This window comes from Hypanus sabinus, chromosome 29 (genome assembly GCF_030144855.1).
Source record: "Hypanus sabinus isolate sHypSab1 chromosome 29, sHypSab1.hap1, whole genome shotgun sequence".
Classification (NCBI taxonomy): Eukaryota; Metazoa; Chordata; class Chondrichthyes; order Myliobatiformes; family Dasyatidae; genus Hypanus; species Hypanus sabinus.
Window position 1 is genome coordinate 11,864,987 of NC_082734.1, and position 25,092 is coordinate 11,890,078.

The 25,092-nt window shown below is 45.1% G+C and overlaps 2 protein-coding genes across 5 annotated transcripts in view; one reads left to right on the top strand and one right to left on the bottom strand.

The window, feature by feature from the left end:
• Positions 1 to 20,264, bottom strand: part of LOC132382983 (CCR4-NOT transcription complex subunit 3-like) — a 147,777-nt gene extending 127,513 nt beyond the window's left edge. For 2 of the 4 annotated variants that reach the window (XM_059953633.1, XM_059953632.1), the window contains exon 1: positions 20,170 to 20,263. The gene's annotated coding sequence lies outside the window, so the exon portion shown is untranslated. Of the gene's footprint in view, positions 1 to 15,862; positions 16,008 to 20,169 lie in introns of those variants that run through there. The other 2 variants (XM_059953634.1, XM_059953630.1) reach the window with 2 other exon arrangements.
• The window catches only part of LOC132382985 (retinal cone rhodopsin-sensitive cGMP 3',5'-cyclic phosphodiesterase subunit gamma-like), a 32,971-nt gene continuing 22,285 nt past the window's right edge, over positions 14,407 to 25,092 (top strand). Inside the window, exons 1-2 of the mRNA XM_059953637.1 lie at positions 14,407 to 14,885; positions 17,219 to 17,301. The gene's annotated coding sequence lies outside the window, so the exon portion shown is untranslated. The remainder of the gene's footprint in view (positions 14,886 to 17,218; positions 17,302 to 25,092) is intronic.

Sequence of the window (25,092 nt, forward strand, 5' to 3'; positions counted from 1 at the left end):
AAGTCCAGAGCAAAAGTAAAGGACATAAGGACACTTCATGGTGGAATGATTTATAGAACTGAAAAAAATGTAAGAATTCATCCATAGCTTTGCATTGTCACAGATATTAATGATACCACTTAGCATATTAGTGATTCAAAGGTTAGACTCAGAGTCATATAAAAAGTACAACACAGAAACAGGCCCTTTGGCCCATCTATCCAATGCCAAAACTATTTAAACTGCCTACTCTCATCAACCTGCACTGGACCATAGTCCTCCATATACTTACTATCCGTGTATCTATCCAAACTTCACTTAAATGACTCAAAGGACATTATTATCAAAGTATGTATGCCCTATACAATCCTAAAATTTGTCTTCCCCACAGACAGTGGCAAAACAAAGAACTGCAGAGCCAAGCCATTCAAAGAGAAACATCAAACTCTCCTCCCCCTAGAACATGCAAACAGCAACAGAAAAAAGGGAAAACACAGAATATAAAACACAAAATCAAAAGACATATTTCAGATCAGTTCAGCTCAGTGTTCATTACAGGTTGCCCCATTTCAAAAAAAGATAACAGCATTAACCATAATCAGTTATTTGGAATGTTTATTTAGACAAATAAAAAACTTTGGCATGAAAACAATGCAACATATATAAGTAACCGATCAAAGGGAGGATATTTAACAAGGAGCCTTTAGTTACAGAATCCAACTGTATGTGACCTTTGCAGGTCAAGGAGGTGTGGAACTAATTAGGTTCAATTAAAAAAACTATGTAGCAGGAAGAAAGCAGAAGTATAAAGGTCATGCACAAATCAATAATGAAGTACAAAGAAAGGAGGCACAGACAGTAACTGCAAACAGATAGCCACAAATAACTTCCAATATGTAAGGGAGGGAAATATTTTAAGGCTACAAAATAGCACAGAAGAGAGGTAGGCAAGAACATCTGTATTAGCAGAAAACTTACGGATACTCATAAGGTCAACTAAGCACGATGAGAAAAAATGTGAAATAATTAGGAGAAAGATATGTGTCTCACAATTCAGTTTTTGAATTCACAAAAAAAAGAGCAAGGTTGATATTGATGGCTATCCGTGAGTATCAAATGCATTGTTATCCTTACAGATTGAACATAGAACAGTACAACACAGGAACAGGCCCTTCACCCCATACATAACACTGTGCCGAACCAGCTAAAAAGTAAATCAAAAAATCCCACAAACTAATCCCTCCTACCTACACAATTCATATTCATGTGCCCATCTAAGTATCTCTTAAAATCTTCTAATGTATTTGCCTCTACCACCATACCAGGCAGCAACTCCTGGCAACAACCACTCTCTGAGTAAATACTTAACCCTCACATCCCTTTTGAACCTACCCCCCCTCACCTTCAACGCATGGCCTCTGGTATGAGACATTTCTACCATGGGAAAAAGATACTCCCTGTCTACTCTATCAGATCTCCCCTCAGCCTCTGCCACTCCAAAGAAACCAACCCAAGTTTATCCAGTCTCTCATGATAGCATATGCCCTCTAAACCAGGCATCATTCTGGTAAACCTCTTCTGCACCCTCTTAAAGCTTCAACAGTCTTCCTATACTGGGGTGACCAGATGCCGTAAGGAATGAATAAACTAACAAGGGTTTACAGTGTAAAGAGAGGTTCTGGGCTGATGCAGTAATGGATTTAGGACTAAAATGGGAAAGAGGACTGAGTTTTGAACTCTGTAGAAGTTGATTACTCAGCCTGGTCAGCTCTTACAAGTTTCAGGTAATAATTGTTGGAGTCAAGTGATCCAAGTGATTAAGGGTGAAATCAGGTTGAAGGTGAGAACTGTGATCCTTATGTCCTGCTGCTTTCCATCTAACAAACAAACAAATGCAAACAAAAAATCTCCTGTTTAGTCTGTGAACAACTTAATACTTAGTTTTGGACAAACATAATATTTTTTTAACTGGATTTCAGCCATTCCCTAAAATTACCGAGAATTCTGTAACATTTACCACATAAATAACAACAATGAATGATTAAGGAAATACATAATAATCACCCTGTGACCATGTCAGTTTCCTCTGGGTGCTCCAGTTTCCTCCCACAGTCCAAAGATACACAGTTGGTAGGTTAATTGGACACAGCAAATGGTCCTGTGACCAGGCTAGGATTAAAATCGAGAGACTGCTGGGTGGTGCAACTCGAAGGGCCAGAAGGACCTGTTCCACACCATGTTACAATGAATATAAATAAACAAATATTCTAGGGCTTAATGGCAGCACAGTGATAAGGCAGGTACCTTCCCCCACACCCCACCCCCACCCTCCTGGATGCTATACGTGAAGAGTTTGCACATTCACCCTGGAACTGCCTGGATTTCCCCAAGAGCTCTAGTTTCCTCCAACTTCCCAAAGACATTCTGGTTGCTAAGTTCTGTCACATATGGGTGGTAAAGAAGGAAAGCTATCTGCAGGAACAGGTTGCAGACGATGAGATTTATGGCATTACTCTGAGTTGGCATGGAACTACTGGGCAAAATTCCGTAAGAAAATACACAGTAACATTCACTGATTTTTCTTCAAAGCAGTAATGCTGATCAAATTTTGAATTGAGACCAGAATGGAGCTGATCAACGACTAAAGGCAAAGTAAATGACCTCACAAAGCTATTTAAAGATACACAGAATTTACCTAATGTCCTGTTCAGCACTGCACTTAACAGCATCAAAATAATTGGTCATTTATTTTAGAGTTGCTTCTGAATATTGTCCAGTAATATGACTGACTATACTTCAAAAGTATCTGAAGCTTTGGAACATCCTACAAGGTGCCAATTCTTGCTCACAGTTTATTAATAAACTACCGTAGCATAGTGGTTAGCACAACGCTTTACAAAATAGATGACCAGGGTTCAATTCCCGCCACTGTCCTCTAAGAAGTTTGTACGTTCTCCCTGCGACAGCAAGGGTTTCCTCCGGGTGCTCCGGTTTTTTCCAACAGTCCAAAGACCTACCAGTTGGTAGGTTAATTGGTAATATTAAATTGTCCTGTGATTAAGCTAAGGTTAGATAGGGGGTAGTGCAGCTCGAAGGGCCGAAAGGGCCTGTCTCCATAAATAAATACATACATACATGGTGCTGCACAGTAAGCCAACTATTGTCTTTGGTGTTAAAACGGTAGAGAGTAACTAGAATACAAAATGAGCTTTAACTCCTTTTTGTATTTTAAAGTCACTCTTCTTAAATAATTTTTTTTTATTTTAATTATAATTAAGTGTCAATTAAATCTTCTTGGGAAATAAAGAATCATTGTTCCAGTCAGGTGCAGTGATCCCATTTTTCCCAGAAATGGTTCCAGTGATCTGGAAATCTAAAGCCTTCCCTTCAATCACACATTTATTTGACTTGATATGCTACCCCTGTACTCACTAGCATATGGCACCAGAAATAGACCAGAGAGAATCTCAACCATAGAGATCAAACACGAGGAAATCTGCAGATGCTGGAAATTCAAACAACACACACAAAATGCTGCTGGGAAGGATCTTGGCCCAAAACGTCGACAGCGCTTCTCCCTATAAATACTGCCTGGCCTGCTGTGTTCCACCAGCATTTTGTATGTGTTGTTGCTCAACCATAGAGATCCTGCTCTTTAACCTGTGAACTAAACTTCCCTAAATTCATGGTGAAGGACCATCCCTATTTTACCTATTGTTATTTTCGATGTGGTTCACAATCTCAACCATACAGACAACCAGAAAGGAAATTGCGCATTTTATCTAAACTCTTTCTTTAGCTATCTAATCCTTCATCTATGCCAGTGTTCACTCGCAAACCATGAGTATTAACTACCATAATCTTCGATGTAGTACCTAATTGAATGCCTTATTGAGTAAAGTATACCCACTAACTTCCCTTTAAAGATAGCACTGTGGCGACCCACTTCCTAGCACACTCGAACCGGCTCACAAATAGCCAGCATGCAGGCACAAAGGCCAGGTCCGCAACAAATGGAGGAAGCCTGCGGGGGTTTGTGAGTACGTGTCTCTTGGAGCATACGCGCCCGGGGAGGGCGGGATGAGGGAGGCTTTAAAGCAAGGCTGTGAAGTTCGAATAAAATTATCTTTGACTGCAGTTTACCGACTCCGTGTCGTTATTTTAGCGCTGCGTGTAGCACACCACTACAGCACATTACTTCTTCAACTAACTCCAATTAATTGGTCAAACATGATTTTCACAAAGCCATGTTGACTTTACCTGATTATCTTTTTTCTTGCTACAATTGGTGACCCCAACGGTCCAAACGATTTTGGACCGGAGATGACTGACGCCGCATCTGTTCATGCGGTTTTGTTGAAACTGCCAAGCTTCTGGACGCTACGACCTCACCTATGCTTCCAGAAGCAGAAGCCCAATACCACGTTCGGCAGATAACCTCAGAGGACACCCATTACTACTATGTGGTGAGCTCCCTCAACCAGGACACAGCGGCCCAGGTTGCGGAGTTCGTACAGTCTCCCCCGGCAGACGGCAAGTTCACGGAATTCAAAGCCCTGCTCCTAAGGACTTTCGGACTCTCACGGCGCGAGCGAGCTCCCCGTTTATTGCACCTGGATGGCTTGGCAGACAGACCTCCATCGGCTTTAATGAATGAGATGTTGTCTCTGGCCGACGGACACACATCCTGCCTCATGTTTGAGCAGGCATTCCTAGAGCAGCCGCCCAAGGACATATGCCTGCTGCTGTCCAACGCGGATTTCAGCGACCCCCGGAAGGTGGCAGCCCAGGCGGACTTGCTGTGGAGCACCAAGAAGGTGAGTGGGGCGTCCATCACACAGATCACCCGGCCACGCTCCCAGCAGCAAACCAGTCCAGGCCCGGTCGCAGAGCCCGCTAACCCCAGAGGCCGGGGTGGGGAGCCCAATGAACAATGGTGTTTCTACCACCAGCGGTGAGGCGCAGAAGCCCGCCGTTGTCGCCTGCCCTGCCAGTTCCCGGGAAACGCCAGGGACAGCCGCCACCTGATGGCTACGGCGGCTGGCCTTCGGGATAGCCTCCTGTATGTGTGGGACCAGCGGTTGGGACGCCGTTTTTTGGTCGACACCGGTGCCGAGATCAGCGTCTTACCTCCGACGAGTTATGACACCTGCAACAGAGCACTGGGTCCCCCCCAAGGGCTGTGGATGGCAGCACAGTAAGGACCTATGGCACCCGTCAGGTGCAGCTACAGTTCGGCTCCAGCCAGTTCACATGGGACTTCACACTGGCCGCCGTAGCCCAACCGCTTCTGGGTGCGGATTTTTTGCGGTCTCACAGCCTACTGGTTGACCTGCCCAGGAAGAGACTGGTCCACGCCGAGACCTTTCAGACATTCTCCCTGGGTGCAGCCCAGTTGCCAGCCCCTCATCTCGACTCCATCACGCTGTCCGACAACGACTTCACCAGGGTCCTGGCGGATTTCCCATCGGTTCTGGCACCGCAGTTCACGGCAGCCATGCCCCGACACCGCATACAGCATCACATCCCGACCCAGGGACCACCCCTCCATGCCCGTGCTCAGCGGCTTCTCCTGGACAAGCTCCGACTGGCAAAGGAGGAGTTCAAGAGGATGGAGGAATTGGGGATCATCCGGCGGTCCTGACTATCGTGGACACAAGATGGCCAGAGGCGACCCCGCTCACGGACACCACCTCCGAATCTTGCGCCCGGGCACTGATCGCCACCTGGGTGTCCCGCTTTGGTGTACCGGGCCACATTACCTCCGACAGAGGCGCCCAGTTCACCTCCAGCCTGTGGTCAGCTATGGCCAGCCTTTTGGGGACTCAGCTGCACCACACCACTGCCTACCACCCACAGTCGAACGGACTAGTGGAGCGTTTCCACCGTCACCTTAACTCGGCTCTCATGGCCCGCCTGCGAGGAGCTAACTGGGCGGATGAGCTTCCCTGGGTCCTACTCGCCCAAAGACGATCTGCACGCCTTGTCGGCCGAGTTGGTGTACGGCACACCCCTGGTCGTCCCCGGGGGATACCAGCCCCAAGGGGGCAAGAGTAAGAACCCACAGCAGTCCTGGGCAGACTACGCGAGAGGCTTGGTCACCTGGCCCCCATACCCACTTCGCAGCGTGGGCAGAACCCGACCTGCGTACCCAAAGACCTGCAGAACTGTAAGTTTGTGTTTGTACGAAGGGGCGGGCATCGGCCACCGCTGCAATGGCCCTATAAGGGGCTGTTTACGGTGCTCTGGAACAACAGGTCCACGTTCATGCTGGACGTTGGGGGGAGAGAGGAGGTTTTCACGGTGGACCGACTCAAACCGGCCCATGTGGACCTGGAGCAACCGGTCGAGTTTCCGGCACCGCAGCGCAGAGGCCGACCTCCCAAACAGGGTCCGGGCCAGACTGTGGACATTGGGGGGGGGGGGGGTGCATCGCCAGTTCTGGGGGGGGGAGTTATGTGGCGACCCACTTCCTAGCACACTCGAACCGGCTCACAAATAGCCAGCATGCAGGCACAAAGGCCAGGTCCGCAACAAATGGAGGAAGCCTGCGGGGGTTTGTGAGTACATGTCTCTTGGAGCATCTGCGCCCAGGGAGGGCGGGATGAGGGAGGCTTTAAAGCAAGGCTGTGAAGTTCGAATAAAATTATCTTTGACTGCAGTTTACCGACTCCGTGTCGTTATTTTAGCGCTGCATGTAGCACACCACTACAGCACATTACTTCTTCAACTAACTCCAATTAATTGGTCAAACATGATTTTCCTTCACAAAGCCATGTTGACTTTACCTGATTATCTTTTTTCTTGTACATTCCCTTTTGCAACAGTGTTAGATTTCGGAATTCAATTCTAGCACAGTCCATAGTCTGCACGTTCTCTCCATGACCATGTGGGTTTCCTCTAGGTGTTCCAGTTTCTTCCCACAGTCTAAAGATGGTTAACAGGTCATTGTAAATTGTCCTGTGATTAGGCTAATGTTAAATGTGTGGATTGCCGGGCAGCACAGCTCATGTATCGGAATAATTTAATAAATAATTGGTTCTAAGACATTGAACTAACCAGCCTCTAGTTTCCTGCTTTGTCTTTTTGAACAAAAGGACTTACACTTGCTATTTCCAATCTAATGGAACTCTGCCTGAATCTAGTCATAGTTCTTCGTGACTGACAAAGGGTCTCAGCCCAAAATGTCGGCTCTTTATTCCTCTCCGTGGATGCTGTCTGACTTACTGAGTCTCTCCAGCACTTTGTATGTGTAATACAGCATGAGGTTCATGTAGAGTATCTTAAGTGGAGAAGATCAGTAGCTTTAAATTCCTTGGTGTTATCATATCAGAGGATCTGTCTTTGGACCAGCATCAGAAAGAAGGCATGAGAGCACTACTTTTTTTTAAAGTTTGCATATATTTAGTATGTCACCAAAAACACTCATGAACTTCTATAGATGCACAGTACAGAGTATCCTATCCTATCACAGCCTGATATGGAAACACCAATGCAGAGGAATGGAAACATTTACAGAAAATGGTGAATAAAACCAAGTCCATCACAGGCAAAGCCTTACCCTCGAGTAAACTTACAAGAAAGCTCGCTACTTCCATCAGCAAGGAGGTACAGGAACCTTAGACCCACGCCATCAGGTTTAGCAACAATTATCACCCTACACCTATCAGGCTCCTGAACTGGTGTGGATAACTTCACTCACCACAACTCTGAACTGATTCTACAACCTGCAAATTCACTTTCAAGGACTTTGACAACTCATTCTCAATTTTATTTTTTTATTTGAACAATTGGCCTTTTTTGCTTGTTGGTTGGTTGTTCGTCTTTATGTACAGTTTTTCATGAATTTTACCATTTTCTTTATTTTTCTGTAAACGCCTCCAAGAAAATGAATCTCAAGATGACATGCAAGTACTCTGGTAATAAATTTTATTTTGCACATCAACTTAGGAACATACACCAATCGTATGTCTTACCGCAGCTTGCCTCACCTGTTGTTTTATGAGGTGAAACAATTAATTACTGACAGCAGCAAAGACCTTGCAAAAAAAGCACGGTTCATCTGGGTAAATATAGTTCACTCAGCACAGGAGGATAAGGTGAGAAAGAAGTTATACACAGACGAGAAAATCTGCAGATGCTGGAACACACACAAAATACTGGAGAAACTTTGCAGGCCAGGCAGCATCTACGGAAAAGAGTACAGTTGACATTTTGGGCCAAAAACTTCGCCAGGAGTTTTACAGCATGCTTGCTCCCACTAGAGAGGAGGCTACATAGCATCCACAACAGGACCACCAGACTCAAAAGCAGTTACTTCCCCAAGCAGCATGGCTGATCAGCTGATCAACACCTGCACCCAATAACCAACTGTCAACACCCTTCCCCCCCCCCCCAACAACTTTATCATTTCCTGCCAGAGTCATCTTATGTACAGGTATCGCACTGCAATTTGCCTAACGCCACAATAGGTCTACAGCGGACATGATCTCATTGGCTCTGCATACAAATACCTATGTCAGGTTGCTGTTTACTGACTACAGCTCAGCGTTTAATACCACCATTCCTACAGTCCTGATCAAAAAGCTACAGAATCTGGGCTTCTGTACCTCTCTCTGCAACTGGATCCTCACTTCCTAACCAGAACACCACAATCTGTGCAGATTGGAAATAACTTCTTCACCTCGCTGACAATCCACTAGCGCACTCAGGGATGTGAGTTTAGCTCAGTGCTCTGCTCTCTCTATACCCATGACTGTGTGGCTAGGCACAGCTCAAATGCCATCCATAAATTTGCTGATGAGACCAATGTTGGCAAAATATCAGAGAGAGATGAGAGGGTGTACAGAAGCAAGATACATCAGCCAGTTGAGTGGTGTCGCATCAACAACCTTGCACTCAACATCAGCAGGAGCAAAGAGCTGATTATGGACTTCAGAAAGGGTAAGAAGAAAGAACACACACCAGTCCTCATTGAGGGATCAGAAGTGTAGAGAGTGAGCAATTTCAAGTTCCTGAGTGTTAATATCTCTGAGGGCAACATAGCATTGCAGCTATAAAGGAGGCAGGACAGCAGCTCTATTTGACTAGGAGTTTGAGGAGATTCAGTATGTCACTGAAAACATTTGCAAACTTCTATAGATGTACCGTGGAGAGCATTCTAACCGGTGCATCACTGTGTGTGTGAGGGGAGGGGGCTACTGCATACAATCTAAATAAGCTGTAAGGATCTGTAAAATTAGCCAGCTCCATCAAGGGTACTAGCCTCCATAGTATCCACAGCATCATCAAGGAGTGGTGCCTCAAAAAGGCGACATCCATCATTAAGGACCCCACCACCCAGGACGTGCCCTTTTCTCATTGTTACCAAATGTAAGGAAGTACACACTCAGCAACTCAGGAACAGCTTCTTCCCCTCTGCCATCTGATTTCTGAATGGACATTGAACCTACAGAAACTACCTCACTACTTTTTAATTTCTGTTTCTGCACTACTTATTGAACTACTATATATATTCACTGTTATTGGCTGGTGGCGCAGTGACATCAGCATCGGACTCTAGATCAAAGGTTCCCAAATTCAAATCCAGTCAGGCCGCTCCAGGACACACTTTCCATCCATGAGCATCCAGCTCACAATTCGGCCTCGTAAAAAAAAACTGTGCTGCGAGAAGGACGTGGGGGAACATTCGCAGAACCTTTCCTCCAAGACAACCACTTGGGAAAAAAGTAGTTGCCGAGGCTCTGGCAGAGTATGGCACACAAAAAAATATATATATTTACTGTAATTAACAGGTTTTTTCCTATATTATCATCTATATTGTACTGCTGCCACAAAGTTAACAAATTTCATGACGTATGCCAGTGATATAAAACCTGATTCTGATTCCTGCGTCACTATATGAACATACAATCTATGTATATAAGCTATCTTTATGTAATCATATTGATTGTGTTTTTATTATTGTGTTCTTTATCTTAAGTGTTTTTTCTGCTGCATCAGACTAAAAATTTTGTTCTCCTATACACTTGAGAACTGAAAATGACATTGAACAATTTTGAATCTTGAATTAGTCAAGTTGATTATAAAAGTTATAAAAATATCACATTGCAGCTGTATAAAACTTCAGTTAAGCCACACTACAGGAAGGATGTGAATGCTCTGGAGGGGGTGCAGAAGGATTCTGTCTGGATTGAAGCAAATTAACTGCAGGGAGAGGTGGGCAGACACAGGAGGCTGAGAGACAAACTGATTGCAGTACGTAACATTACGAGAGGCAGATCCAGAACCTTTGCTTCAGGGTGGAAATCAATACAAGAGCTGATATAAGGTGAGAAGGGGAATATGTAAAGAAGATTTGCATGTCAAATATTTCCCACCTCCCCTTCATGATAGCTACATGGAATATACTACCAGGGAAGTAGGAAAAGGAGATACTGTGGCAACCCACTTCCTAGCGCACTCGAACCAGCTCACAAATAGCCAGCGCGCCGGCATAAAGGCCAGGTCTGCTTTACTAACAAAGGGAAAAGCTCGCGCGGGACTGTGAATACGTGCCTCCTACAGCATCCACGCCCGGGGAGGGCGGGATCAGGGAGGCTTTAAAGCGAAGCCGCGAAGTTCGAATAAAATCTTCTTTAACTGCAGTTTACTGACTCCGTGTCAATATTTCAGCGCTGCATGTTGCACACCACTACAATACAACAATAATGTTTAAAAGGCATTTAGATAGCACACGTTTAGGCAGGGAAGAGAAGGATACAATCTGTGTGCAAGCAGGTTGCAATCATGGTCAGCACACATATTTATTGTATTTATTTAGAGACACAGTGCAGAATATGCCCTTCTGGCCCTTAGAGCAATCCACCCATTTAACCGTAGCCTAATCACAGGACAACTTACAATGACCAATTAACCTTACTAAGCAGTACGCCTTTGGACTGCGAGAGGAAACCCACGCATTCTGTGGGGAAGAGGTACAAACCCCTTATAGATGACGTCAGTATTGAACTCTGAAACCCTGAGCAACAGCAGCATCGCTCTACACTTCCATGACGCATAATGGGATGAAGAACCTTTTTCTCAGCTATACTATAATCTGTAATAATCCAGATTGTGAACAGAAGGTTGGTGACTTTACCACAAACACCTCTTTACATTTCTGGAGACAACAAGAGGCTACATATTCTGGAAGAGACCCTTCATCTGGACCCATCATCAGTCTATAAGGGTCTCAGCCCAGATTGACTGTCCATTTCCCTCCATATTCCTGCCAAGTTTCTCCAACTTCTTTTGTGTTGTTCCCAATATTCCCTCTTAGCTTAAGAATATAGCTTTATGAAGCCTTTTGACAGTTTTTACACTATACATGTCACAAAAATGCAAAAGGTGAATGACAGCAACAGGGCAGAAAACTGGTTACTATGTATCCCCACATTCGCATATGGGTTCACTTTCAAGGACTTCATCTCACGTTCTCAATATATATTTATTGTTTATTATGATTATTTATTTTTTGCATTGCACAATTTGTTATCATTTCCACACTAGTTGTTCACCTTGTTGGGTACAGTCTTGCATGAAGCCTATTATGGTTATTGGATCTATTGACTATTCCCATAAGAAAATGAATCTCAGGGTAGTGTACAGTGACACATATGTACTTGGAAAATAAATTTACTTTGAACTTCTGTGTGCCCGAAGAGTCCTTTGCAAATAAAACTACGAAAGTAGTCAGGAGAAATGAATGTTTGGGATGCTGTACCCGCCTATAAATCATGCTTGGCCTCTCAGCAAACCCACTGTACAGAGCTGAAACGCATAGTACCTTCCCACAAACTCCAATTCCATCTCAAGTGGATGGTCAGGCATCCCTCAAGAATCAGTGAAGATACTACAGTTTTCCAAGGAGACACAGGGGATGCTCTTAAAATATCCTCTCTGTCCTGGAGATCTCCTCAATAGAGCACTTGTTTTGGAGGTCAAGTGTCTATGTGATGCAGTGTTTGCTCTATGTGGATTGTCCACCTGGAAGAGAATATTAACACTATCTCAACTATACATACCAATGACTGGAAGATTTTGCAGAGACATCACTGGTGATCTTTCTTCATATTTTAAGTTCCCCTGTCTCTGAAGCATAGAAAAGGCAGAGATCACTGCTGCTCGGTAGACTACAAGCTTGGTGCTCAGTTGGTCTTCAAAATACCCTTTTCTTCAGCTGGCCAAAGGCTGTGCTGCTGCAGGGAAGTGATGGTCAATTTTGCCACAGAAGTCTCTCTTTGCTGAAAGGCGGCTCGCAAGAAATGGGAAGCAATCTACAATTTCGAAGGTCTCAACATGGACCTGCTTGTCAGGGGACAATGCCGTGCGGCAGAAGTAGACTTTAGACAACAGTTGCCTTCCAAATGTTCACGAACCACTCTCTATATGTTTTGATGAAGGATTCAACAATGACTTAGGGCAACTTCTGAATGTGCAAGTATGAAAGTTTCTATTTACGATACATTAGTTGAGGAAAGTTAGGGCAATCTTGGTTCCGGAATGAAGACAATACAGTTTCTCACTTGATTTTTAATGAAGGTGGAGCTTAGGAGGATTAATGGCACCTAACGGCGACTCCTTTGCTTGCATCTTCAGAAACAGGTCTAGATCCACCTTTAGTATCCTTATTTTTCCCTTTCAGGCCTCTTTTGAAGACCCTAACTTGCAGTTACACACAGGCTTCAGTTCTTTGCGGGAATGGGACCCATTCTTGGGGTTCCACGACTAGCCACTATTCAACATGCCAAGGGTTAGGCCTGAGTATCTCGATTGTGTTCAGAAGCCTGAGATCTCGGGGCTCTGGAGTCGGGTGGATCGAGGGTCAGTGTCACGGCAGGAGACTCGTGTCATCGGGGAGGCCGGAAAATCTTTCGCTGTGGGCCCAAAGACCCGAGGTCTTTGTGAGCTTTGGACACAGAGCTCAAAAAAAAGTGATGAAATAGACTTTTAACATCATAAACCAGTGGGTTGTTGTTATGTCTCCCGATCACTGTGAAAATGGGGGACACCTCCCTCTCCCTTGCCAGACAGACAGAGAACCTGTTGTCTCTTACTCAAAGCATGAATGCCATGCAGTAGTGTGGCCAAGTGGTCTAAGGCTCTGGATGAAGGCTCCAGGCCCCATGGACACCTGGGTTCAAATCCCACCACAGCCATCGGGTGTATATGTGTTCCTTCTCTTTCATAAGTATTCACTAAACATGAACTGGAAGTCTTTACTGGCAGCAGAGGTTAGCATAACACTTTATAGTGCCAGTGACCTGGGTTCAATTCCCGCCAGGAGTTTGTACATTCTCCCCATGACCTGTGTAGGTTTCCTCCAGGTGATCCAGTTTTCTCCCACAGTCCAAAGACATACAGATTCGTAGGTTAATTGGTCACATAACTGGCTATGGGCTCATTGGGCTGCAAGGGCCTGTTAATATGCTTCACCTCTGAATCATAGGTCAATGAAATAAATCGAAAATTTTTCTATATCAACTATAGAAATTCATCTACAATCTGAATAACACTGTATAAGGCACAATGAATGTTTACAGATTAGGCGAAAATAGTGGAATCATAGACAATGACAAAGGTTATCAAAACCCACAGGGGGATCTTCATCAGCTGAGGAATAGCAAATGGAGCTCAATTCAGATAAATGTGAGATGTTGCATTTTGGAAAATCAAATCTAGGTAGGACTTTCACACTGAACAGCAGGACCCTGGATAGTGTAGAGGAAACTTGGGGTACAAGTATATGGTTCTCTGAAGTACTGTCACAGGTAGACAGGGTTCTGGCATGCAGACCTTCATAAATAAGGGCACTGAGTATATAAGTTGGAAAGTTATGTTTATAGTAGGGGGAGGGGAGGGAGGATAGCTGGAATGTGATAGGTGAAACCAGGTGTGTTGGAAAGATAAAGGGATGGAGAGGAAGGTATCTGATAGAAGAGGAGATAGGAGAAAGGGAAGGAGGAGGAGAGTAATAGGGAGGTAAGAAGAGGTAAGAGGCCAGAGTGGGTAAGTAGAAGAGGGGAGGGAGAGGGAAAAATATTTTTTTACTAAGAAATTGATACTTATGCTACCCAGACAACCAGAATTTCTTTTTTATGGATTAACAGAGTACAAAACTAGGATTTGGTCTAGGATCTTTCTGATGAATATTGGTTGAGCCAAAAGTTTTTTATTTTAACCATAATAAAGCAGGAAGGAACATCATTCATCTACGTTTCTGCAGCTCTAGTGAACCAGATTTAACTCGGTTTGTAAGTAAACAAAGTTCCAATCAAATCACAGCTCCCATCACTGAGTGTAAAGAACAAGCTTCAGTTTATTAAAGTGGGCTTCCTGATCTCAGAAAGGCATTTGGAAAAGAGGTTTATTTATTTATCTGTGCTGATAAATACCCACATTTTTTCTTTCAGAGTGCCACATATGTTTTTTTATAACTCACAGTATACCAACCAATCCCATTTGTCTATGGAATGGGCTGATCAGTCGCCTGATGGTAGCAATAAACTTCAGAACACAATCACAAGACAAAAAAGGGACAAAAAGCAAAAGAGACAAATAATACACAATCGAAAATGAGGACTTTACTGAAATAATGCTGATGGGAAAGGCTGATCAGTCTCATTTCTGCGGTCACTAACAAAACCAACTGCCAGGTTTCCAGAATAACAACTGAGTGTGTATGAGCTTTTTTTAAATTCAGTCTCAACTTAGAGAATTGTACACTACCACAACTAAAAGGACAAGGAAGCCTCAGGAAGAGCAGGCCACTCGTGAATTTAGCTGAGCAGAAACCACAGTGAATTAAGGAACTGGATACTTTGCAATTATTTCCCAAAGAAGCCCCCTGCAACAAGTTTTACAAGGTTGGTAGCCTTCAACCTGGTGGCATGAATATCGATTTCTCCTTCTGGTAAAAAAAATTTCCTTCCTCCTCCCCTCTTCTTCTATTCTCCACTCTGACCTTTTACCTCTCACCTGCCTATCACCTCCCCCGGGTCCCCCCTTTCCTTTCCTTTCTCTTTCCTCTACTATTAGTTTCCTTCTTTCCAGACCTTTCTCTTTCCCACCCACCTGGCTTCACCTATCACCTTCCCGCTATCCAACTTCCCCACCCCCCCACCATTTACTCTGGTGTCTTCCCCCTTTAGATGCTGCCTGACCTGCTGAATTCCGCCAGTATTTTCTGTCTTATCTTAAGTTTTACAAGTACTTGCCAGGGATTTTTGAAAATGATTCTGTGAGTATGACAAATGATTAAAAGAAAGCTGTTAAGATACATAACAATCCTGTGTGTCGTATTTATGTTCTATGACAAAAGAATAAAAGCCCTTTACCAGAAAACCAGGTATGATTTGCAGAAGGTTATTTCAAGGGAAAGGAACAATTTCGAATGAGGTTGGAGATGACATTGGATCCATGGCAACTGTGGCAGGGACTGCAAGACATTACTTCCTATAAAGTGAAATCCAATAGCATGAATGGCAGCGATGCTTCACTACCAGATGAACTCAATGCTTTCTTTGCCCGCTTTGAAAGGGAAAACACAACTACTGCTACCAAGAGCCCTGCTGCACTGGATGACCTTGTGATCTCCATCACAGAGGCCAATGATAGGCTATCTTTAAAGAAAGTGAACCCTCACAAGGCAGAAGGTCCCGATGGAGTACCTGGTAAGGCTCTGAAAACTTGAGCCAACCAAAATAGTGGGAATATATTCAAGTACATTTTCAACCTCTCACTGCTATGGGCAGAAGTTCCCACTTGCTTCAAAAAGGCAACAATTATACCAGTGCCTAAGAAAAATAGGCTGCCTTAATGACTATCGCCCGGTAGCACTCACATTGTCAGTGATAAAATGCTTTTGAGATGTTGGTCATGACCAGACTGAACTCCTGCCTCAGCAAGGACCTGGACCCATTGCAATTTGCCTATTGCCACAATAGGCCATCAGTAGACGCAATCTCAATGGCTCTCCATCCAGCTTTGGACCACCTAGACAACACAAACACCTATGTCAGGATGCTGTTCATCGACTATAGCTCACCATTTAATATCATCATTCCCACAGTCCTGATTGAGAAGTTGCAGAACCTGGGCCTCTGTACCTCCATCTGCAATTGGATCCTCGACTTCTTAACTGGAAGACCACAAACTGTGTGGATTGGTGATAACATATCCTCCACACTAATGATCAACACTGGCACACCTCAGGGGTGTGTGCTTAGCCAACGAGTGCTCTACTCTCTATAGAGCACGACTGTGCGGCTAGGCAAAGCTCAAGTACCATCTATAAATTTGCTGATGGTACAACCATTGTTGGTAGAATCTCAGGTGGTGATGAGAGGGCGTACAGGAGTGAGATATGCCAACTAGTGCAGTGGTGCTACAGCAACAACCTGGCACTCAATGTCAGTAAGACGAAAGAGCTGATTGTGGACTTCAGGAAGGGTAAGATGAAAGAACAGATACCAATCCTCACAGAGGGATCAGAAGTGGAGTGAGTGAGCAGTTTCAAGTTCCTGGGTGTCAAATCTCTGAGGATCTAACCCGGTCCCAACGTATCGATATAGTTATAAAGAAGGCAAGACAGCATCTATCTATACTTCATTAGGAGTTTGAAGAGATTTGGCATGTCAACAAGTACAGTAAAAAACTTCTATAGTTGTACCATGGAGAGCATTCTGACAGGCTGCATCACTGTCTGGTATGGAGGGGCTACTGCACAGGACCAAAAGAAGCTGAAAGGTTGTAAATCCAGTCAGCTCCATCTTGGGTACTAGCCTACAAAGTACCCAGACATCTTTAGGGAGCGGTGTCTCAGACAGGCAGCGTCCGCTATTAAGGACCACCAGCACCCAGGGCATGCCCTTTTCTCACTGTTACCATCAGGTAGGAGGTACAGGAGCCTGAAGAACACACACTCAGCGATTCAGGAACAGCTTCTTCCCCTCTGCCATCCGATTCCTAAATGGACATTGAACCCTTGGACACTACCTCACTTTGTTTAATATATAGCATTTCTGTTTTTTGAACTTCTTTTAAAAATCTATTCAATATATGTAACAGTGATTGATTTATTTGTATATTTATTATTATTTTTCCTTTCTAGATTATGTATTGCATTAAACTACTGTTGCTAAGTTAACAAATTTCACGTCATATGCTGGTGATAATAAACCTGATTTTGATATTACAGGAATATTGCCAAGCCTGGAAATAGTGCAAGATGCACATTTAACAAGACAAGTTGGAAAAAGCATCAACACAGAGCATTCACAGGTACTGAATAGAGTCAGACAGTATACAATGCTAAAATAGGTCCATTGCCCACTGGGTTCACGTCAACCATCATACAAGTATTCATTTACACTGGTCCCATTTACCAGCACTTGGTCCATTGCCTTCTACATACTCAAAATTCACACACTCATCCTGACACCTTAGATATTGTCAGAATACCTTCCCCCTACCATGTTCTTGGACAACGTGTTCCAGATTTTAACCATCCTCTGGGTGAAAAAAAACTTTTTCATCAGATCTCCCTGAACATCTTAGCCATCAGTTTGAATCTGGACTCCCTGGCTTTAGATATCTCCGTCATGGAAAGATCTAAAACTAGACGATCCATCTGTACCTCTATCCAATCTTTCCTCTGCTCCAAGAAAAACAAAGCAGGTTCACACAGCTTCTCCTCATAGCTGAAACATTCCAACCCAGACAACACACTGGAAAATCTCCACACACTCATCATTTCTTTCCTATGGTGTGCCCAAATGCACACAATTCATAAGCTGTGGCCAAACCAGCAACTTATAAACCATGATCACCATACTCTTATATTCTAATAAGAGCAATTTATCTGCTTCACCACCTTATCTATGTTTCTACCTTCAGGGATGTATGGATTTGTCCACCAAGGTTCCCCTTCCCCACAATAATCCCCAGGGCCCCGCTATTCGTTATTCAAACACCTTTACGATGCATTGCTTTGCACTTATCAGGAGTAAAATCAACCTGTCAGTGATCTGTTCAATTTACCAGCTGATTTATATCATTCTGCAACCCAAGATTACCTTCATCAATATCAATAATTCCTGTGTCGTCAGTAAACTTACTACTCATTTACATATGTTGTCAATGTGTGTATAAGAACAAAGGTGCCAGCACCGGTCCATGTGATGTGACATACTATTGCAGATATACAGCTTGACTTGGTTACCAAAATTAATTAATTTTATCGAACATTTAAAAACAGTGAAATCCCCCGAAATGAAGCATATAATGGACACTGAAAATTGTATTTATTTATTGAGATACAGCACGGAACAGGTACTCCTGGCCCCTTGAGCCACACTGGCCAGCAATCCTTCGATTTAACCCTAGCCTAATCACAGAACTTACAATGACCAACTAACCTGCCAACCGGTACGTGTCTGAACTGCCTTAATAAATGTAACTGAGGCAGCTTTTGCTCTGCTTGTGCAAAGGGGGAGGGGCTTCAATATTTCTATCATTCAGTCTATAGGGCTTGTTTCGTGGATGTCTGTGAAGAATATGAATTTCAGGTTGTATACTGTATACATTCTCTGATACTGAATGAATCCTTGAATGCCCCTGAAGGACAAAATCTTAAGTCTATTCTGAAGAATACCTTGACAACAGAGTAAGCTGGTCCTAATATGAGGTAGATTGAAAAACAATAAGGGACTGGTGGCTAAGAGGATCACGTCAACTGTTACTGGACATTAAAGACTCTGCTACATCCTCTGCACTGTGGTTCCTACTGGCCATTTAAATGTGCATTGTTTCTGACTGCACTCACACAGAAGTCACCATTCATGTTTTCTACCACAGTACAAAAAAATCAATATGCTATCACACTTAACATTCACCTAATCACTCCACCTTTTTTTGTGGGCTCAGTCCATTACATCTGATGGATGAACAGCACAGAACCAACTTTTGTGGGTAGAAATCTGTCAAAACCCCAAACAAAACATTATTTCAAAACAAGAGGAAAGTGTTACTACTGAGCTGCCAACAATAGCATTTGCCCACAAGCGGGGGATGGGGGGGGAGGGTATTCGAGTGTGAACTTCCTTACTCGACGATAGCCACAGAAGCAACACTGATCAGCATACAGAAAAAAGTACAGTGCTTGGTCTATTGTTGTTACTAGATCCTGCTTGTGCAGTAGGGCTGTTTGTAAATACGTGTGTGCATTTTACTGAATGTTATTATGCTCATGTTCTCGTTCCAAAACATACTGGGAGAACAATCGGAATGCAGACTGCTCTTTCTTCCACGTCGCCTATTGCCTCTGCTTACAAATTACTCTTGTGTAGTTCGTAACTTACTCGGAATGTTGCTCTGGTCCCAAACAAAGACCTCACTTTGACATGTTTGGGCTCCCAGCTATACAACAGGAGCTGCCCTGCTAGAAGTGAACCACTTCACTCGAAGTTCATTGTGATCTCTCCAAAGCCTAACATCCCTCTCACCAGAGCCACTTCACACGGAAACAATCAGCGTGCGTGCAGTGAAGTGCACAAAGACCCTCAGGATGGAGCCTGTGCACTTCTTACAAACACCCCCGTTCCTCTTCCTTAGTTATGGATAAAATAAATGGTCCCCGAAAGCCCTGGCACAGAAGTAGTAGCTGGAGATGCAGCCCAGAGTATTCTCACATCGCGTTGCAGTCTGAACCTTCTCTGTACACTGCCGTGTTGCATTTGCAGCACAGAGGCATCGGTGAGCTAGTACCGGGGTCCCCTCGCTGCCGTTGCCCATGGTAACGGTGCACCCCCCCCCCAAAAAAAAAGCTGAGGGCACCATTCCCCACGCTAGCACCCAGGTCGAATCGTCCTCTGGATCAGAGTCCAGCAGGGATCACAAACAGTGCCCGGACCTGGAGACCAGGCCTCGGCCTTTCTCTGCTCACCACCAACACCGCCCCCCCCCCCCCCGAATGCAGGAGCGGGTCCAGGCCGCACAGCCTCGGCCTTTCCAGTCCCGATGCAGCCCAGCGCAATCTGCGCCGCCCAGGCCGCTAGTCCAGCAGCAAAGCGCCCCGGAGGTATCACGGGAGGACACCCGGCGCACCGTGCCAGCCGAGGCGTGGGTACGCGAGACGGTGGCGGGACTCACCGTACGAGAGAAGCCGGATCCGGGGCCACAGCGGAGACACGGTCACAAAATGGCGGCAGCTCGACAAGGAACGGACGACGGCGCCGTCTGTGGCCGCGCTGGGGACTACAGCCCGGCTCCACGACACCACCCGCGGCCACACGAGGAACTGCAGCCAGGCGACACCGGGAAACGGAGGCCGGCTCCGCCCCGCCACCTGCGGCCACACGAGGAACTGCAGCCAGGCAACTCCGGGAAACGGAGGCCGGCTCCGCCCCGCCACCTGCGGCCACACGAGGAACTGCAGCCAGGCAACACCGGGAAACGCAGAGCGGCTCCGCCCCGCCACCTGCGGCCACACGAGGAACTGCAGCCAGGCAACACCGGGAAACGCAGAGCGGCTCCGCCCCGCCACCTGCGGCCACACGAGGAACTGCAGCCAGACAACACCGGGAAACGCAGAGCGGCTCCACCCTGCCACCTGCGGCCATACCGGGAACTGCAGCCTGGCCTTCTCTGGAAAGGAAATTCGTTGGGTTGTGTTTGTTCCCCCTTTTGATTTTACATATAAAGCATCTTCCAGTGGCATGGAATCCAATGAGGAATTTATTTAGTTGAATTTGTGAAATTCATTGCCTTGGCTGTGGTGGCAGAGCACACAAAATGCTGGTGGAACAATAGACAGTAGACACAGGAGTAGGCCATTCGGCCTGTCCAGCCAGCAGCAGACCAGGCGGCATCTATAGGAATAAGTACAGTTGATGTTTCAGGCCGAGACCCTTCGTCAGGACTAACTGAAAGAAAAGATAGTAAGACATTACCCCAGTCTCTTACTATCTTGAGACAGGACACACTAGAGGCAGGAAACATGTTCCTGATGTTAGGGGAGTCCAGAACCAGAGGCCACAGCTTAAGGAATAAGGGGTAGGCCATTTAGAACGGAGTTCAGGAAAAACTTTTTTCAGCCAGAGAGTTGTGGATCTATGGAATGCTCTGCCTCAGAAGGCAGTGGAGGCCAATTCTCTGGATATTTTCAAGAAAGAGTTAGATAGAGCTCTTAAAGATAGCGGAGTCAAGGGATATGGGGAGAAGGCAGGAACGGGGTACTGATTGTGGATGATCAGCCATGATCACATTGAATGACAGCGCTGGCTTAAAGGGCCGAATGGCCTACTCCTGCACCTATTGTCTATTGAAACATTGCACTTCCCACACACACTCACACTCACACACTCAGAGGAAATGTCTGTGTAAGGGATCGGATCAAGACGGAAACATACAACATAAGGCAAACTTGCCTATGAGGGAAAATAAGGACTTAAAGGAGAATGCTTCTCCCTACATTGCTGCAATTGTTAGTGTCACCATTTCTCTCTCTCTTTCTCTCTCTGTGCTTCTGTTTAATACTTTCTGACTCCCTACCTGGCTCTCTCTCTACCAACATGTGTTTCTGCCTGAGCCTGCGTCTCTGAGTCTCTGTCGTTGCTGCTACTCTATAGTGTAAACTTCCTGAAATTTCCTCAAATCCCGTCTGTGGGCTGATGTGGGCCGTTCCCTCTGGGCACACTTTCTAATTCCCCTGTGGGAACATCAGAGGGAAGCAGCTTCATTGGAAGTAACTCCTTACTGACTCAGTAGACATCCGTGTCCTCACAGTTTTGAGTATTCAATCCAGGCTCACCTTGTACAGTTTGGAGGGAGTCTGCAGTGCCAGAGGTTTGTTCTTGCTCACCTCGTGCTGAACTGACTCCACAACCTGCAGTCTGGTGGGGGGGGGGAGGTTCCACGGACCCCTCGGTTAATGGTGGGGGTCCATGGCATTAAAAAGGTCGAGAACCCCTGTGTAGTCTTGCTTTCAAGGACTCTGTAACTCTTCTGGTATTATTTATTACTTCTTATCTATTATTTGCACAATTTGTCCTCTTTTGCACATTGGATGTTTGTCACTCTTTGTAATTTATAGTTTTTCATAAATTCTATTGTATGTATTGATTTTACTGTGAATGCCTGCAAGAAAATGAACTTCAGCATAGTATATGGTACCTTGATAAGAAGTTTATTTTGAACCTTGATCCCGTGCTTCAGGTGCAGGAGCTGAATCCTAACCATAATGCACTGCAAAGAGCAAAGCAATGGCAGCCATCCGTTGCTGGAACCTTGTGACTGAACTAATTGCACCCAGTGGAGAGACCCACCATTAAGGGCCCTCACCATCCAGGACATTCCCTCTTTTCATCAGGGAGGAGTTACAGGAACCTGAAGACCCACACTTAGTTTTTTAGGTACAATTCATACCCCATGTCATCAGATTTCTGAGAAGTCCACGAATCCATCAAAAGTACCTCAGTATCTTCTCACTCTCTCTCTCTCTCTCTCTCTCTCTGTTTCTGTCTCCTCGCTCTCTCTTTCTCTGTCTGTCTCTCTCCCCCTCTCTGTTTCTGTCTCTCTGTCTGTCTCTGTCTCTCTCTCTCTTTCTCCCTCTCTCTCTCTGTCTGTCTATCTATCTCTTTCTGTCTCTCTCTCCCTCTCTCCCTCTGTCTTTCTTTCTCCCTCTCCCTCTCTCTCTCTATCTATCTCTCTGTCTCTGCCTGTCTGTCTCTCTCTCTCTCTCTCTGTCTCTGCCTGTCTCTCTCTCTCCCTCTCGCTCTCTCTCTCTCTCTCTCTGTCTCTGCCTGTCTGTCTCTCTCTCTCTCTCTGTCTCTCTATCTCTGTCTCTGCCTCTCTCTCTCTCTCTCTCCCTTTCTCTCTCTCTCTGTCTCTCTCTATTCTTCCTCTCTCTCTCTCTGTATATATATATATATATACATATATATTCTTTTCTAATTCTTTTCATTTTTTATGTTTGCACTGTACCGCTGCCACAAAACAACAAAGACCATCTGTCTGTGATAATAAATCTGATTCTGGTTCCAATATCATGGAGAGATACAGCACAGAAGCTAGGCCTTTCGGTCCACAAGTCCATCGTCACTACAAACCGCCCACTTACGTCAATCCTACATTAGTCTTGTTGCATTGGATTCATATGGGATAGTAACAGGCCCTTTGGCCCATCTCCATGCTGAACAAGAAGCTCACCTGTGCTAGTCCCAGTCTCCACACATTTCCATTGACCTCCTCTCCACCACCACCTGGATTCCACCACTCACCTACACACTAGCAACATAGCACGTTGACCAATTAACCCGCCGTCCTGCACCAGTCTCAGGGATGGGGAGGAAACTGGAGCCCTCAAGGAAACTCACTCCAGCGTATGTTGTGAAATTTATTGTCAAGCGGCAGTACAATAACAGAGAAAAGAAACTGTGAATTATGTGAAGCACAGATACATTAAATAGTTAAATTACATAAGAGGTGCAAAAATAAAAATTAAAAAATTAGTGAGGTAGAGTTCGTGGGTTATGATCCTAATTGTCGTATACCTGCAGGCTTCTGTATCTCATTCCTGGAGGAGGTAGGAATAAGAATAAGGCATAGAGGCCCTCGGTGATGGACTTTTTATTCTCTCTCTCTCTCTCTCTCTCTCTCTCTCTCTCTGCCTGTTCTCCCTCTGGTGCTCCCCTCCCACTTTCTTTCTCCCTAGGCCTCCCATCCCATGATCCCTTCTCCAGCTCTGTATCCCTTTCGCCAATCACCTTTCCGGCTCTCAGCTTCACCCCACCCTCTCTGGTCTTCTCCTATCATTTTGCATTTTCCCCTCCCCCTCCTACTTCCAAATCTCTTACTATCTTTTCTTTCGGTTAGTCCTGACGCAGGGTCTCGGCCCGAAACATCGACAGTGCTTCTCCCTATAGATGCTGCCCGGCCTGCTGTGTTCTACCAGCATTTTGTGTGTGTTGCTTGAATTTCCAGCATCCGCAGATTTCCTCGTGTCAGTGATGGATACCGCCTTTTTGAGGCATCGCATCCTACTGCGGATGAGGAGAAATTAAAGTCTCCACACAGGCAACACCAGAGGTCAGGATTGAATCAGGGCCTCTGGAGAATTGGTCGTTGTTGTGTACTTGGATTTTCAGACAAGGTGCCACACATGAGGCTGTCTAACAAGCTACGAGCCCATGGTGTTCCAGGAAAGATTCTAGCATGGATAAAGCCGGAGGCAAAGACTGGGTATATAGGGAGCTTTTTCTGACTGGCTCATGGTGTTCAACACGGGAATGTGTTGGGACCGATTCGTGCCAATGATTTGGATAATGGAATTGATGGCTTCTTTGCAAAGTCTACCAAGGACACCAAGACAGGAGGAGCAGGCAGCTTTGAGGAAATAGGGAGGCTACAGAAGGATTTAGATTAGGAGAATGGGCAAAGAAATAGCAGGTGGAACACAGTATCAGGAAGTGTTAACTGAAAGTGCTGACTATTTTCTAAATGGAGAGAAAATACAAAACTCTGAGGCACAAACAAATTTTGGAGCCCTTGTGCAGGATTCCCTAAAGGTTAATTTGCAGCTTGAGTCTGTGGTGAGGAAGGCAAATTGATGTTAGCATTTATTTCCAGAGGACTAGGATCTAAAAGCAAGGATGTAATGTTGAGACTTTAGAAAGCACTGGTGAGGCCTCACTTGGAGTATTTTGAGCCGTTTTGGGCCCCTTATCTTAAAAAGGATGTGCTGAAACTGAAGAGGTTTCAAAGAAGGTTCATGAAAACGATTCCAGGGTTAAATTGCTTGAAGAGCTTTTGATGGCTCTGGGCCTCTATTCACTGGAATTGGAAAAAATGAGGGGTGACATCACTGAAACTTATCGAATGGTGAAAGGCCTTGATAGAGTGGATGTGGAAAGGACGTTGCTTCTGGTGGGGGAGTCTAAGAACAGCGGACACAGCCTCAAAATAGAGGGACATCCTTCTAGAACATAGACGACGAGGAATTTCTTTAGCCAGAGGGTGGTGGATCTGTGGAATTCTTTGCTGTGGAGGTTAAGTCTTTATGTATATTTAAGGCAG